Below are 17,539 nucleotides of genomic sequence, written 5' to 3'. Positions count from 1 at the left end.
ACACTAAGCCTCTTTACAGTCTTGATGTACATAATAATACTAATAATAATATAGAAATATAATACAAATAAATGAAATAAAATTCTGTTATTAGAATCAGAAATAAAGCGTTATTTTACACCTCTTTACAGCCTTGCTGTTCATTATCTCAAGTCATCTTCATTTATATAGCGCTTTTCACAATAAATATTGTCTCAAAGCAGCTTCATAGTGACAATAGGACAATTATTATCGAGCTAAAGTTGGTTTTTGATTGAATCACTTCTGTTGTCAAAAATTGTTAATTATTACTTTAGGTGGCACTTAAATGACACCTTTCCTACTGAAAAACCGAATACCTTTAATGCATTATTGCCGTTCATTTACATGTTTAGTCTATAGGTTTGCGTGTTTGATCTATGCGAACTGGAATAATTTGATAACGTTTTATCTATACATAGGGAAAGAAAAGGGAAGGAGGCCTTCGCAAGGGATAGCTTAGTTACTTCAGGACTGCGTTATCATCAGGGCTGCAGCAAACCTCGGGATAAACAGAGAGAGACTAATATTAGGGTAGACGCCATTCTTCTTATGATGTAGCGAGTACATCAGGTGATATGGGAATTGTTCCAGGTTCCGGCTGACCTAATCTTTGCAGCCTAACAATTTACATGAATTGAATTATAGAGGTAGATAATGTGTTATGTGTATGCAAGTTTAAACAGATGTGTTTTTATTCTAGACTTAAACTGACAGAGTGTGTCTGCTTCCCGAACAGCGATAGGAAGACTGTTTTAAAGTTTAGGTGCTAAATAGGAAAAGGATCTACTGCCTGCGGTTGATTTTGATATACTAGGTATTATCAACTGGCCTGAAATCTGAGATCACAATTGACGTGAAGGACTATAATGCATTAAGAGCTTGCTCAGGTACTGGGGAGCTAAACGATTTAGTGCTTTGTAGGTAAGTAGGTAACCACTTCCAGTGGTTCTAGTAAGAACTCTAGCTTCTGTGTTTTGGACCAGTTGTAGTTTGTTTATCAAGCAGGAGGAACAACCACCCAGTAGAGCGTTACAGTAATCTAGCCTTGAGGTCAAGAACGCATGAACTAACTGTTCTGCATTTGTCATTGAGAGCATATGTCGTAGTTTAGATATATTTTTAAGATGGAAGAACACGGTTTTACAGATGCTAGAAACATGGCTTTCAAATAAAAGATTGTTTTCAAAGAGCACACCCAGGTTCCTAACTGACGACGAAGACTTAACAGAGCAGCCAAGTGTTAGACTAGTATAATTCTAGGTTATTATGTGAAGTTTTTGGTCCAAAAATTAGAATCTTTGTTTTTTTTTCTGAATTTAGTAGTAATTAATTACTGGTCATCCAATTTTTTATATCAGCTATGCATTCCATTAATTTTGTGAATTGGTAAGTTTCGTCAGGGCTTGAAGAAATATAGAGCTGAGTATCATCAGTGCAACAGTAAAAACTAACGCCATGCTTCCTGATGATATCTCCCAAGGGTAGCATGTACAGAGTGAAAAGCAACAGTCCTAGTACTGAGCCTTGCGGTACTCCATATTGAACATGTGATCGATTTGACATCTCTTCATTTACTACTACAAACTGATAACGGTCAGATAAGTAACATTTGAACCATGCCAATGCAATTCCACTAATGCCAACATAATTTTCAAGTCTATTCAAAAGAATATTGTGATCAATAGTGTCAAAAGCAGCACTGAGATCTAGTAACACTAATAGCGAGATACAACCACGATCTGATGATAAGAGCAAATCATTAGTAACTCTAATGAGAGCAGTCTCAGTATGGTACAGTCTAAATCCTGACTGAAAATCTTCACAGATACTATTTCATTCCAAGAAGGAAGGTAGTTGTGATGATACTCCCTTTTGTAGTATTTTTGACAGAAAAGAAAGATTCGAGATTGGCCTGTAATTGACTAATTCTCTAAGATCAAAATGTGTTTTTTTAATAAGAGGTTTAATAATAGCCAGCTTAAAAGTTTTCGGTATGTATCCTAGTGATAAAGATGAATTAGCAATATTAAGAAGAGGATCTACTGTATGATCTCTGGAAGCATCTATTTCAATAGCTTAGTCAGTATAGGGTCTAACATACATGTTGTTGATTTTGATGATTTAACAAGTTTAGACAATTCTTCATGTCCTAAAGCAATGAATGAAAGCAACATTATCTGTCTATGTACAGTGGGTACGGAAAGTATTTAACTCAGGTGCTGTCCATTTCTTCTGATCATCCTTGAGATGGTTCTACACCTTCATTTGAGTCCAGCTGTGTTTGATTATACTGATTCGGACTTGATTAGGAAAGCCACACACGTGTCTATATAAGACCTTACAGCTCACAGTGCATGTCAGAGCAAATGAGAATCATGAGGTCAAAGGAACTGCCTGAAGAGCTCAGATACAGAATTGTGGCAAGGCACAGATCTGGCCAAGGTTACAAAAAAAATTCTGGATGAAATGGAGTTTGCTAGTAAGGTTTGTGAGTAAGGTCTGATGAGACCAAGATAGAACTTTTTGGCCTTAATTCTAAGCGGTATGTGTGGAGAAAACCAAGCACTGCTCATCACCTGTCCAATACAGTCCCAACAGTGAAGCATGGTGGTGGCAGCATCATGCTGTGGGTTTGTTTTTCAGCTGCAGGGACAGGACGACTGGTTGTAATCGAGGGAAAGATGAATGCGGCCAAGTACAGGGATATCCTGGACGAAAACATTCTCCAGAGTGCTCAGGACCTCAGACTGGGCCGAAGGTTTACCTTCCAACAAGACAATGACCCTAAGCACACAGCTAAAATAAGGAAGGAGTGGCTTCACAACAACTCTGTGTCTGTTCTTGAATGGCCCATCCAGAGCCCTGACTTAAACCCAATTGAGCATCTCTGGAGAGACCTAAAAATGGCTGTCCACCAATGTTTACCATCCAACCTGACAGAAATGGAGAGGATCTGCAAGGAGGAATGGCAGAGGATCCCCAAATCCAGGTGTGAAAAACATGTTGCAGCTTTCCCAAAAAGACTCATGGCTGTAGATCAGAAGGGTGCTTCTACTAAATACTGAGCAAAGGGGCTGAATACTTAGGACCATGTGATATTTCATTTTTCTTTTTTAATAAATCTGCAAAAATGTCAACAATTCTGTGTTTTTCTGTCAATATGGCGTGCTGTGTGTACATTAATGAGGGAAAAAAATTAACTTAAATGATTTTAGCAAATGGCTGCAATATAACAAAGATTGAAACGTCTGAATACTTTCCGTACCCACTTGTACTAGGCTCTATATTTCACATTTCAGTATCAAGTACTGTACCTTATTATTTGTCTATTAAATGTTTGTGCCCTTGTGAAAATCATGACCATATATGTGATTACTATAAGGCAAACTGTTGAGACACGAATAATCTTCAGCTAAATAATATCGGCCCAATTACTTAAGAACATAAATGTGGATTATTTACACAGAGTACTTTCGTTTTATGCAAACTCGGGAATAGCCATCCACCATTATTCCTACATTAGGCCCAATGATTTCTAGTTCTTTATAAGATCAGAAAGGTTTAAATGCACCTCTAAATGCTCATTAAATGGTTTAAGTATATGTATAAAAAGAAATCAAACATAGCTTAGCAGTTAGATTCATTACGTACTGTGGTAATTCAAGAACAAAATCCACACAGTGAGAAAAAGGAGACAAATTAAAAGCAGCAAACAATGTGAGGCTATTACATTCTTCATTAAGAAAGTAAACACTCCCTATTGATGAGGAAATGTATCATCTACAGTGTCAGGCTGGTACAGACTGTATTTAGAGCCCTCTGAAACAGATAAGGGAATGGGGTGAGCTACTGTACAGTATACAGTGTTTCCCACAGGATTTTGTGAGACTGTGGTGGGTGGCACCGGTTCCTCTAGGGGGGTCCGGGGGCATCTGGTGTATTCTGAGAGCAAAATTACGTAACTAGATCAATAAAGAAATTTGTTCTCTTGTAAACAATTTTGTGCTCTAAAAGTAATTTATTTATTGGTGATGGTAGGGCACATTAGTCATGTACACAACATATAGTAGGCTAAATGATAGTTCATAAGTGGTCAAACATGTAGAGTACACATTTAAACCATTAAAAATATGTAGCAAAAGAGGTTACCTTTGTTGAATTAATTTATTAGTGGGAGCCTGTATCTTTGATTTGTTAACCAATCCAGAATGCACTAAACACACCATCTCATTTTAGAGAAAAATAACAAATGAATAAAAATATATTCATAAGCTGACCAATAAATAAATAAGTAAACTAGGCGAGTATATAAGCAAAAAATATTCTAGCCTAAAAACTTTGCACAGTAATTTTATAAATCCAAATGTTAATAAAAAGTTTAAAATTACTATTTGTATTCTGAAATGAAAAAACAATTTATATTAGATTTATATGTAAATAATTAAATGTATTTATATTAATGTAACATTAAAAGGCGCTTTAAATGTATTGTGCAGCTTTTTAATGGGGAAACAAGCTATAGATACGAAAGAACAAAATAGGCTATTAATAATCTTTCAGTGTGCAAAACCATGACAATATGAAACGCTTCAAAACAGCAGCAAAAAACCGCTAATGCGCATCCCGGGAGCAGAATGATGTGCTTGAAGCAATATCGAGTCAGAGCACGCAGTTGTCTGCGCATTGAAAAGTTCACGGTACAAAGAGAATCCCTGTGTATATCTGCATCTAAAAGTTTATTAATCATATGTTTCTTTCATTTTTAAATTCCAGTTATTGTGCGTGTGACACGAATTCATAGTCCTTGTGTTGTGCGATCTAACAGACATCATGTAGCCAGTATGATGACATCGTTCATAAACAGCAATAAACTCCAGCAAGATAGTCATTTTATGCAAATCCACAGCTCTTTATCTACATATCAACTATTATAATGGAAATATATCATATTGGAGAATTTTACCGTGCTGACTGTCGTTACCGAACGCGACACGCTGTTTGAGTGCTGAATGATTGACAGCTGTTGCGGAGGGAAGACGAGTTTCTGACCGTGAACGTATCGATGAACATTTCTTCTGTCCCTCACATGAAGCTATGGAATGGCTTCAGATGACTTTGAATATAGTGCACGAAAACTTAATTGGTGCTAGTCTACTTATTTTGCTCTATGTCTCCCACTTTTGCCATATAAAAGAGCGCAATTATCAGACGGTAATTTATATATCGCGACAAACCTAATTTCCGTTTCATTCTGAGACTGTGGCGGGACAAATTAGAATGTGGCAGGCCGCCACAGTCTAGTCAATGTATGGGAAATACTGGTATATGAAGATGATGTCTCTTCACCTACATATCATACTGTAGATGTGCAACATAGCATGCAAGTGAGCATGCTTCAGTGGACAGGACTGAATTCAGTACTGATACTGTGGTATATCAGCACCATCTAAATGTAATGTCTTTGCTAGGTAGGTTAGGTAGGTTAGCCTTTGTCATGCCTTTCAGTAAGACCTTTCACATGCATGCTAGGGCATTTTTGAAGCTTTACCTACTATGTGCTATGTCAAACCACAGGTTTATCACTATGCCTCAATCAAAATCAAGTTTCAATTTGAATCTAACAATGTAGACAAAATGTTTGTAACTGCAGGTAGGCAGTGTGTCTAAGAGACATTGGAGACTGTAGAAATTTCCCCTTAATGAACTTGCAGCCACGTAAAATACCTAAAGCATCAACAATCATTCGCTATCCTCATAGTTTCTGTTTCTCTGATGAAGTTGTTTGCTTTAGTTATAGCTGTAAGCAAAAGCCAGAAATGTTTTTTCCCCTTGGCCCTATTCTCAAAGTGGCATTTGTTAAAGAAAAAATCCAAAATAGAAAAAAATTCTGTCATCTTTCTTTGTGGAAAATGTGAAAATGGTTTTGGAAGAATATCTTGGCAACTTAGGCCCTGTATACACCTGGTATTAAGGTGCGCTTTGGTTGATCGGATCACAAGTGGACAGTGCTAAATACAGGTGTAAACTTGGTCAAAAAATTTTTGACCACTTCCAAGAGGTAGTTGAAAACGCATCGACCGGATTGCTTTCGCAGAGTAAACGCTCATGTTGTCGAATGCGTTCAAACAGCCACTAAAGACCACCTACTCTCCATCTGCTGACATAATGCATAAACTTAATGGGAAATGCACTAGCCAGACGTAATTTAAACTTTGTTGGTTGAAGACCCAAGTTTGGTTTGAAGACGAAAAACATCTGCACCATATTTCAAATCGGTAACACTTACAATAAGGTCTCATTTGTTACCAATGAGCAATATATTTTGAAAGCATTTATCGATCTTCATTGTTAGCAAAATCTAATTGCTCATCATTTTGCTCTGTCCAAAACCCATACTTGCAGTCTTTGCACTTGACCACTTGTCTATTTCCTGTATTTGGCTCAAGTGTTCAAGCAGGCGTGAAAACCTCAAGTGTGAAGAACTTTTGATTACCCAATGCGAGTGGCAAAAATACAAGTGTTTACAGAGCTTTATTTTGATTTTCAACACTTTGCATTTTAAAATAAAATTCTAAAGGTTTGTTTAGTAGTCCCTATGTAACAGAAGACAGTTGCAAATGTTGTACAAAATATACATAGCCTAATTATCTTTTCACCAATAAAATTATATGTAATATTTAATTAATTTAACTTGCAGTGGAATGTTTTCCTCAACATCTTGTGGTTTCGGGGCACGTGAGTTCCTGAACACGATGCGCTCAGCCTCGAATACCGCTCCAAAGTTATAGTGTAATGTGGGTTTTGTGTGCATTAAGGGCACTGCACTTTGGCATTTTTAAGACATGGAACAGCCTTGCACACTTCCAAAACATAAATGCTCTCTCAAGTGATCAACACCACAAGGACATTTGGACAGAGCATATGTCCATGTTAGTTCACAGTGCAAATGCTGACAAATACATATTTGGATTTTAAAAATGTATTAATGAATGCTGAAAGTACCATTGACTAAGATTAATAAATGCTGTAGAGGTATTGTTCATTGTTTGTTCATGTTAACTAATATACAATAGATAACTAATGTTAAAAAATAAAACTTTATTGTAAAGTGTTATCTTCTGAATCCAAACGATAGGTTTGTGAGACAAACAGACTGAAAATTTCAGTCATTGCTCACATAAAATCATGACATCCTCACCCAAAAATGAAAATTCTGTCATTTATTACGTGCCGTTTTACCTCCATAAGACCTTCGTTAATCTTCGGAACACAAATTAAGAAATTTTGGTTGAAATCCGATGGCTCAGTGAGGCCTCCATAGGGAGCAATGACATTTCCTCTCTCAAGATCCATTAATATACTAAAAACATATTTAAATCAGTTCATGTGAGTACAGTGGTTCAATATTAATATTACAAAGCGACAAGAATATTTTTGGTGCACCAAAAAAAAAAAATAAATAAATAACGACTTATGGCCAATTGATGGCCAATTTCAAAACAATGCTTCAGGAAGATTCGGAGCATAATGAATCAGCATATCGAATCATGCATTTCGACACACTGATTCATAATGCTCTGAAGCTTCCTGAAGCAGTGATATTCATTTACATCACAATTCTTGAGATCAACTCAATTACTCAATGATCTGGTCAATGGAGGAAAGGATTGCAAATAACAACAAATTATTGTATAGCTTCAGGTTACTTGGAAGTGAATAAATCATACAGACCACTTTTAAGATACTTATGGTGCTTTTTCATCCTTATTGGAGCTTAACAGCCATGATATTCTTCATTATGTTCCACAGAAGAAAGTCAGTCCTACAGATGTGGAACAAAATGAGGATAATATATGAGAATAAGTCATTCATTTTTGGCCAAACTATTTCTTTAAAAGATAATCAACAGAGAAGGTGGTCATTCATTCAGTGAGATTACATCATGATCACCCACTCTTGAAGATGACCTCACCCCACTCACACTAGCTGCCCAGGTCAATGAATCAATTACCATATATCAAGGCAACAACACAATGACACAAGAGGCAAAAAAACTAATGACTTAATGAAAGTATCCTCTGATCTGAGAGAGCATCCTCCACAGCTGCAAACAAATAAGGTTGCAGGTCAAAGGTCAAGATCCACCAACAAACATTCATAGAATAACTTAATTATTGTCTACTCCTCATAAGATGCATGATTCAAGTTGTTTGGATACCAAGCGGTATACCTCTTAAGCACAGTTAAGAGTCTTGAGGTCTGAAGGGGGTTCCTGAGAGCCTGTGTCAGCTGCTGGTCTCCTCCGTCATCTCACGACTGTGCAGACATGAACAGATGACTCAGAGCCCCCAGACACAGCCAGACAAGCCTGAGGTCTCAGACAGACCAACCACACATCCTCCCTGAGAAAGACCTGTACACACACACACTCACACACACACATTTGTGCAAACATGGCTGGACAAATACGCATGCACATGTATGCACGCACACGTTCTGGCCTCCACTATCACCCCTTGCCCTTTTTGCAGTCTTTGTAAGTCTGGTTCTGTCTTTACAAACATGACGCACAAAAGCACCTCTATATATGTGGATTTCACATTGTGCAAAGCTGCTAAATTAAAATGCATCTCTTCCATTCTACTGACAATCTGCATTTTCTAACAGCAGCTATTGATCTACACTTAACTACACATCTGCAGAGATTATCTTAGAAAGATTAAGACAGATTTGTTCACTTTCATCTGAAGAACACATTTATGCAAAAAAGGCTATTTGTAATAAAAAGGCGAATTACATGCACATGTTTTGCTCTTCATGTTGTCTTCATTAGTAAGGACTGGTACAGGTTTGGGACAGAGACAGACAGAGGCCCCTAACATGTGACAAGAGTGTGAAATGAGACAAGCACTGCGGGCCTGTTAGGTGTGAGGAACACAAAGCTGTCGAGCCCATTTAAGAGGAAGAATTTTCCTGTTGAAGTCTATATGTCTACAGTTCCTTCTCTACAGAAATATAGATATATACATATTGGGGCCTCTATGTTGAAAAAAATCTTTATAAAAAGATTATTCAGCAAGGATAGAAAATGAAATGCAATAAAAAGACTTTTACATTGTTAAAAAAAATCTGCTTCAAACAAATGCTGTTCTTTTGAACTTTTTATTTAATTAAAAAATCCTTAGCATCACATTCTCCACAAAAATATTAAGCAGGAAAACTGATAATAATAATTGATAATACTGATAATAATCATAAATGTTTCTTGAGCAGCAAATTAGCATATTAAAATGATTTCTGAAGGATCATGTGACACTGAAGACTGGGGTAATGATCCTGAAATTTCAACTTTGCCATCACAGGAATAAATGCATTTTAAAATATATTACAATAGAAAAAGGTTATTTTAAATTGTTACAATATTTCACAGTACATATGTTTTTATTGTATTTTTGATCAAATAAATGTAGCCTTTGTAAGCATATGAGATTTCTTTTAGAAAACTATTTTTAAAAATCTTTCCTACCCCAAACGTTTGTAAAAAAAATAATAATATCAAATTGTTACGAATTCAGTTCATAGAATTCATTTATTACATTAGTATATTAAAGCTGCTGTCCGCGATTTTTGGCCCTCTAGCGGTTAATAAACAGAACTGCACGCGTCGTGCGGAGGAACATTCTAGCCGGAGCTACTTTTGTCCGTGTATGTCTATGGCGACTCACGCAGTTACATTGAGTGGGGGTTCAATCTTCAACTGGCTGGCGGCAGCAGCCAGTCTTGATTCTGGCAGGTCTGTCAGCGGTGGCTAGCAGAGTGTAACGCGTTCCTTATTTCTATCGTTGCATGGAAATACATAATTGTATTATTATTAATATAATCTTATGACTCTATTCTTTTGTATAATTCACGTTTTAGATGGGTTTTTCTCAATTAAAGCAGTAAAATGACCGTGATCTCAACTGGTGGAAAATGACGCTCAGCCCAGCCAGCCACTGCTGAGACGCGAGTATAACGCGCTCTCTAATCACTCTCGCTGCATGGAAATACATAATTTTATTTTTATTAATATATTATTATGACTCTATTCTTTTGTATAATTCACGTTTTAGATGGGTTTATCTCAATTAAAGCAGTCAAATGACCGTGATCTCAACTGGTGGAAAATGACGCATAGCCCAGCCAGCCACTGCTGAGACGCGAGTATAACGCGCTCTCTAATCACTCTCGCTGCATGAAAATACATAATTTTATTATTATTAATACAGCTAATCTTATGACTATATTCTGTTGTATGGTTGGCGTTTCAGATGGGTTTACCTCAAATATATATACAATCTACTTAATGCTTTCTGTCCTCTGATTGACAGTACATAGCCTACATATGAAGTAGGCCTATGTGTAAGGCAAAAATGTACTGTACTGAAGCAACTTGATTATTCATATTTATACACAATTTTTAATGCTAAAAATTACTATATTACTAATAAACTACTTTTTTCGTGTTAATGTAAGTGTCAAATATAACACAGCTTGCTTTCGGGGAACATTATATTATGATTGTTTTTCAAAAAATTGAGCTATAAAAGCCTGATGTATAAATATGATGCTCAACAACAAAAACATGCACATACTTTTGAGTATCATATTTCATACACACATGCACTGGGACTCGTGATTTTTATTTATACTGTACAAACTGTACATCCTCCCATATATATATATATATATATATATATATATATATATATATATATATATATATATATATATATATATATATATATATATATATAATTAATGAGAAATGGACAAATAAATGTTACCCAAACGCCTGTTGTTTACATTAGCATTAAAAATGTAAACATGTATTTTATTATTTTTAACATTAAAAAAAGAGGCATGAATAATTAGATAAATCAAAGTTGCTGCATTCCACAAAATGTTTATCTTACACTTACTTACAAGCTAACACTCAACAACAACTTTTTAAACATGCAAATCCCCTCCAAATATTGTAAATATGTGAAACATATTTGTGAAACAAGTTTTCTCAGAAGGTGAGCAGATTTACAGGTGGTCATGTTGCTTATGCTGCCCGTGACCTTAAAAGAAATGAACAAAGTCAATGTATCTAAATATTTAAATCAAACACACCTTTTTAAAATGAAATCAAGAAATGAGACCTAAACTTCCCCACAGCCGCTAGAATGATTGTATCCAGATTTAGGATTAATGTTGAGAAAGGGTCGTATTATTAGAATAATTGACGTTTTAATTGCCATTTTTATGCTATATATTATTGCATAACTCGTGTTATTACAAAACATAAAATCGTCACAACTATTAGCAGTATGCATACAAATTAGAATGATTTCTTTGGAATGACAGGCAACAGTGGCTGGGTGGTTGAGCGTCCAGCGAAGCATATAGCAACCAGTTGAGATCAGGGTCTTTTTACTGCTTTAATTGAGATAAACCCATCTAAAACGTCCACCATACAAAACAATATAGTCATAATATGATATTAATAATGATAAAATTATGTATTTTCATGCAGCGAGAGTGATTAGAGAGCGCGTTATACTCGCGTCTCAGCAGTGGCTGGCTGGGCTGAGCGTCATTTTCCACCAGTTGAGATCACGGTCATTTCACTGCTTTAATTGAGATAAACCCATCTAAAACGTGAATTATACAAAAGAATAGAGTCATAATGTTATATTATTAATAATACAATTATGTATTTCCATGCAGCGACAGAGATATAGGGAACGTGTTATACTCTGCCAGCCACCAGAACCTCTGACAGACCTCCCATAATCAGACTGGCAGCTGCCACCAGCGCCAATGGCAGGTCACGTGACCTGCCAGAATCAGACTGGCAGCTGCCACCAGGTCACGTGACCTGTCAGTGGCTGCTACCGCCAGCCAGCTGAAGATTGAACCCCTACTGGTTACATTGATACTCTGCGGCGAGTCCTACCAGTCTGGTCTGAAATAGTCCGAATATAAATACTTATTATAAGTTTACCATAATGATTCAGGATAAGACAAAAACACGGTTTGGAAAATGGATTCATGTTGTATATTCTCATTATATATATTTTTGTAAATCTTTTACACAAAAAAAGTCGCGGACTGCAGCTTTTTAGGGTAAAATTTGAACGGAAAAAAAAAGTGTTGTTATTTGGTATGTGTATTGCTTTAATGACACCAGCAATCTTAAATATTGATTTATTTCACATCATAATTTGTTGGGAAAGTTACTTTTATAAGTAATGCGTTACAGTATTATGTTACTCCCTAAAAGTATTATGAAAAGTAATAAGGTAGGCTAGCTACATTATACTTTTGAGCTACCTATATTCTACAAGCTCTATTTAAGCAAGTGTAAAGGTCCTTTCACACCAAAAGTGAAAATGAATAAGCCTCAGGCTGAAGGACATGAAAATTCACGACTGTACAGTAAAGGGCGCAGCTCGAAAGCATCGTTAGCGTGGAAATAACTGAAAAAATAAAATAACTGAGAAAAATGAGAATTAGTCCTCAGATGACATGTCTGTATATATAGCAAAAAATCTAGCATTCATTTGATCTCAAACAGATGCCTTAGAATTAGCATTAAAATTTGAATTTACCTCAGCATAGTTAAATGACAAGAGTTCAGTACATGGAAATGACATTTCAAACTTCATTGTTTCCTCCTTCTTATATAAATCTCATTTGTTTAAAAGACCTCCGAAGAACAGGCAAATCTCAACATAACACCAACTGTTACGTAACCCCCAATATTTGCATATGCCAGCCCATGTTCACAACATTATGAAAGGTATTAGACAAGGGCAGAACGTCTGGATATGCACAGCAAAATCATCAGACCAGTTTCGTTAGCATGTTGCTAATGTACTGTTAAATGTGGTTAAAGTTACCATCGTTTCTTACTGTATTCACGGAGACAAGAGCCGTCACTATTTTCATTTTTAAACACTTGCAGTCTGTATAATTCATAAACACATCTTCATTCTTTATAAATCTCTCCAACAGTGTAGCATTAGCTGTTAGCCACGGAGGACTATCAAACTCATTCAGAATCAAATGTAAACATAAATACAATACTCACATAATCCGACTCATGTATGCCACATGCATGATGAACACTTTGTAAAGATCCATTTGAGGGTTATATTAGCAGTGTAAACTTTGTTTATGCACTGTTTAAGGCAAGCGCGAGCTCCGTGGGCGGAGAGCACGAGAATTAAAGGGGCCGCGCAGCATAAATCGGCTCATATTTAATGATGCCCCAAAATAGGCAGTTAAAAAAATTAATTAAAAAAAATCTATGGGGTATTTTGAGCTGAAACTTCACAGACACATTCAGGGGACACCTTAGACTTATATTACATCTTGTAAAAAAAAATGTTCGATGGCACCTTTAAAAGAAGTTATCACTCCACCACCTTTGTGACACAATTAACCAACATGGTTGAATGACAAATTTGTGACAATGCGGTTTCGGGAAACAGTCGTGACTAGCTAACTGATTTCTGATACGTCGTACCTTGGTAGTTAAGCAGCGAGTTACGTTGTTGTTCAGGAAACTCACCTCTGGATTACAGAAAGAAAAAAAAAAGAACACAAGAAAGTTCAACACTCTTACTTTAGCTTTAAAAACAAAAAGTGAAACCAAATGCAATGTTTAACTAAAGTCATTTTTGCTCATTTGTATGGTTGAATTGGATCACCGAAGGTCAGCAGCAAAGACACTGGTTAATAAAGTGAGATTAAATACATAAAGTATATTTGTGTAATTTAGCATATTTAATTGTTGCAGGTTTGCGTAATATTCTGAGTTTACATTTCACAGTTTTTATTCATTTTGAGGAATACTGAAACTGATTTTGTGCAAGTGAGATGAGTAAATGCATGTTCACTTTTAGAACTACAACAACCATCATGTTCACACAGCGCACACAACGCCTTACGATTTCTCTCAACATGAAGACAAGTGAAGTGTCAGATATTTTGTTGTAAATTTAAAAGTAGTGCGTTACTAGAAATTGCTTTACCCGTCACTAAAAAAGTAATCTGATTACGTAACTCCCATTCCTTGTAATGCATTACCTACAACACTGTTAGTGAGGTAGTTACATATATAGGCTATTGTTTAATCATTTGATTTAAACTGTTTTAAGAATATAACACCAGATGTTCTATAGAACGCCAGTACTGTGGTTTTGCTGTGCACTGCCATCTTCTGGAATGCCTGTTCTCAACCCCCCCCCTCCTTTCTCCCCCACTCCTCACTCATCCTCTCTCTCTCTCTCTCTCTCTCTCACTCTCCCCTTTTGGACGGCAGCCTGACATACCAGACCCTGTTCGTTAGCGCATATTTTTACCCGCCGTTACTAAATTAGGAAGCCAGTGAGCGAGAACTATGGGTGGCTGCCAAGAGGAGAATAAGCAGGGTCTGCTGAGGGCCTTGCCAGCCCAGCCACTAGCATCAAGAGCCACTTAGAGCTCTCCGAAACAAGAGCCCTGCAGGAACGAAGGCCAAGCAAAGCTCCAGGATATCCTGGCCAAAAGACCAACCAGAACAAACAAACAAATATGCTGCTCTTTAATGAACACCTTGTCCACTGTCAACCAGGATGGTCATTATAACAAGACAAACAGCTAGAGTTGGTCATAGACTAAGATAAAATAGCCTGACATGTGCATATTAAGCTATTTATGATGAGCAGACAAACTAATTTAGCTCTTTTATTTCCAATGACACTAATTTGAGTGCTTCCACAAATATTTCTAAGCCAGACACACTGAAGTAAACACCATTCATTGACAGCAAAAATGCCCCCTCTGATGGAGGAGTCTAAACTTTGACACTGCCATGCACACATCTACATGCCAACAAGTAACAAAGCGTTATAAGTGGACCTCATTACCGGTCAGTCAAATGAATGCAGTTCGTGGTCATTATATAAGGTGGAGGTCTGGTTGACAAATGAGGCTCTGACCCTTTTATTCCCAAAGAGCTGAATACAAGTTCCCGCTCATCTCGTTCTTTCTCTGTGTCTCTCTCGGTGTGTGTGGGCGGCTCTCTTCAGTGCAAATCAATACCTCTTCACTTACATACACACACACTCACTCCCCACAGGTAAGACATCCTTGTCTTTTAGGCCTTTGGAGGCGGTATAAACGAGACTCGGTGCATATACAGGAATGACCGGGATCGAGACCTCCAGACCTGAAATAATCATAAAATAAAATCAATACAACATGATGGATAAGAAAGAATAGGTGATAAGACTTATGAAAATGTATGTCTTTGCATGTTTTATCACTGAAAGTTGGAAAAAGAAACGACTGATATATTTCACTGAATGTAGCATAAATATATACAGATAGCTGAGGATGATTCATAGAGAAAAGGATAAAGAATCAAGGACAGATGGGGAGTGAGAGAGTAGTTTTGTTCTCCTGTCCTAGAACTATGTCTCTTTACTGTTGGGTAACAAAAATGCTACTGTGAAGACAAATAAACAGGACAAAATAGACTCCATTGTGATCTGTGGATATCCAAAGAGCCAGGACAATTTGCTTAATGGATATATTGTAGGAATATTGTACTATATAAATCACAGCCACTTATCCCTGCCGAGCTGATAAAGGCTGCAGTCTTCATCACTGCTAATACACTGACATCTAGTGGTATATTACAGTTATGCAACTCATTTCATACCTGAATGCGGCACTGAAAAAAAAGGTAACCTAAAAATGGTTACATATACTTTTGTTCAAGTCAAAAATATTATTTAACATCTCTGAATCAACCTAGATGTGTTATACATTTAAACCAATAACATTTTTAATAATTTTTCTTTTAATATTAAGATTCAGAGCAGGCCTACATACAGTAGAATATAAAAAAATATATATACTTAAAATTACACACGTTTTATGGGGACATTTCATAGACATAATAATTTGTATACTGTACACACTGTATATTCTATCCCCAAACCCTAAACCTGCCCATCACAGAAAACTTTATGCATATTTACAATTTCAAAAAAACATCACTTAGTATGATGTATTAGCTGTTTTCCTGATGGGGAACAAAAAATGCTCTTACAAGAACAAGGATTTTGTATATTGCCATCTTTGTGGGATGGCAATGTCCACACACACACACACACACACACACACACACACACACACACACACACACACACACACACACACACACACACACACACACAAACTCATTCTCAAATTAGGTCCCCATGGTGACACGAGTTCCCATGAGTCAGTGTGCATTCAGGTTGAAGTCCCCACCGAGATGTACACACACACACACACACACAGGTTTGTTTTGCTATCTTAGTGAGGACATTCCATAGGCGTAATGGTTTTTATACTGTACAAACTGTACATTCTAATCCCATGCGCTACCCCTTAACCCTAAACCTCCCCATCACGGAAGACATTCTGCATTTTTACATTTTTAATAAAACATTGTTTAGTATAATTTTAAAGTTATTTTAAATATGAGGACTCATGAAATGTCCTCCTATTTCGTGTTTACATCGTAATACCAGTGTAATACCCATGTCATTATACAAATTTGTGTCAAGCACACACACACACACAGATTTCAATAAACTGTCAGTGAAAGGTGGTTGGCTGTCAACATTGGGATATCAAACAAAATATAAGAGAACAATCATGAAAGAATAGAGTTGCTGACAAAATGCGGGACACAGCTACATATCCCATTCAAAAATCCTTCTAATGCTCAAAAAAGTGTATTTTTGTATACATATTTTTAAAAAGATGTAATATAAGTCTAAGGTGTCCCCTGGATGTGTCTGTGAAGTTTCAGCTCAAAATACCCGATAGATTTTTTTTTTAATTCATTTTTTTAGCTGCCTATTTTGGGGCATCATTATAAACGAGGCGATTCAGCGCTACTGGCCCTTTAATTCTCGTGCTCCACGCCCCCGGAGCTCGTGCTTGCCTCGAACAGTGCATAAACAAAGCTTACACAGCTAATATAACCCTCAAATGGATCTTTACACAGTGTTCGTCATGCATACGGCATGTATGCGTCGGATTATGTGAGCATTGTATACTGTTATATTGTTTACATGTGATTCTGAATGAGTTTGAGGCTGTGCTCCGTGGCTAACGGCTAATGCTACACTGTTGGAGATTTATAAAGAATGAAGTTGTGTTTATGAATTATACAGACTGCAAGTGTTTAAAAATGAAAATAAAGATGGCTCTTGTCTCCGTGAATACAGTAAGAAACGATGGCAACTTTAATCACATTTAACAGTACATTAGCAACATGCTAACGAAACATTTAGAAAGACAGTTTACAAATATCACTAAAAATACCATGTTATCATGGATCATGTCAGTTATTATCGCTCCATCTGCCATTTTTCGCTATTGTCCTTGCTTACCTAGTCTGATGATTCAGCTGTGCACAGATCCAGACGTTAATACTGACTGC

The sequence above is a fragment of the Chanodichthys erythropterus genome, chromosome 7, assembly GCF_024489055.1.
Source record: "Chanodichthys erythropterus isolate Z2021 chromosome 7, ASM2448905v1, whole genome shotgun sequence".
Classification (NCBI taxonomy): Eukaryota; Metazoa; Chordata; class Actinopteri; order Cypriniformes; family Xenocyprididae; genus Chanodichthys; species Chanodichthys erythropterus.
The sequence above is the reverse complement of the archived record's forward strand: the minus strand, read 5'-3'. Positions refer to the sequence as shown.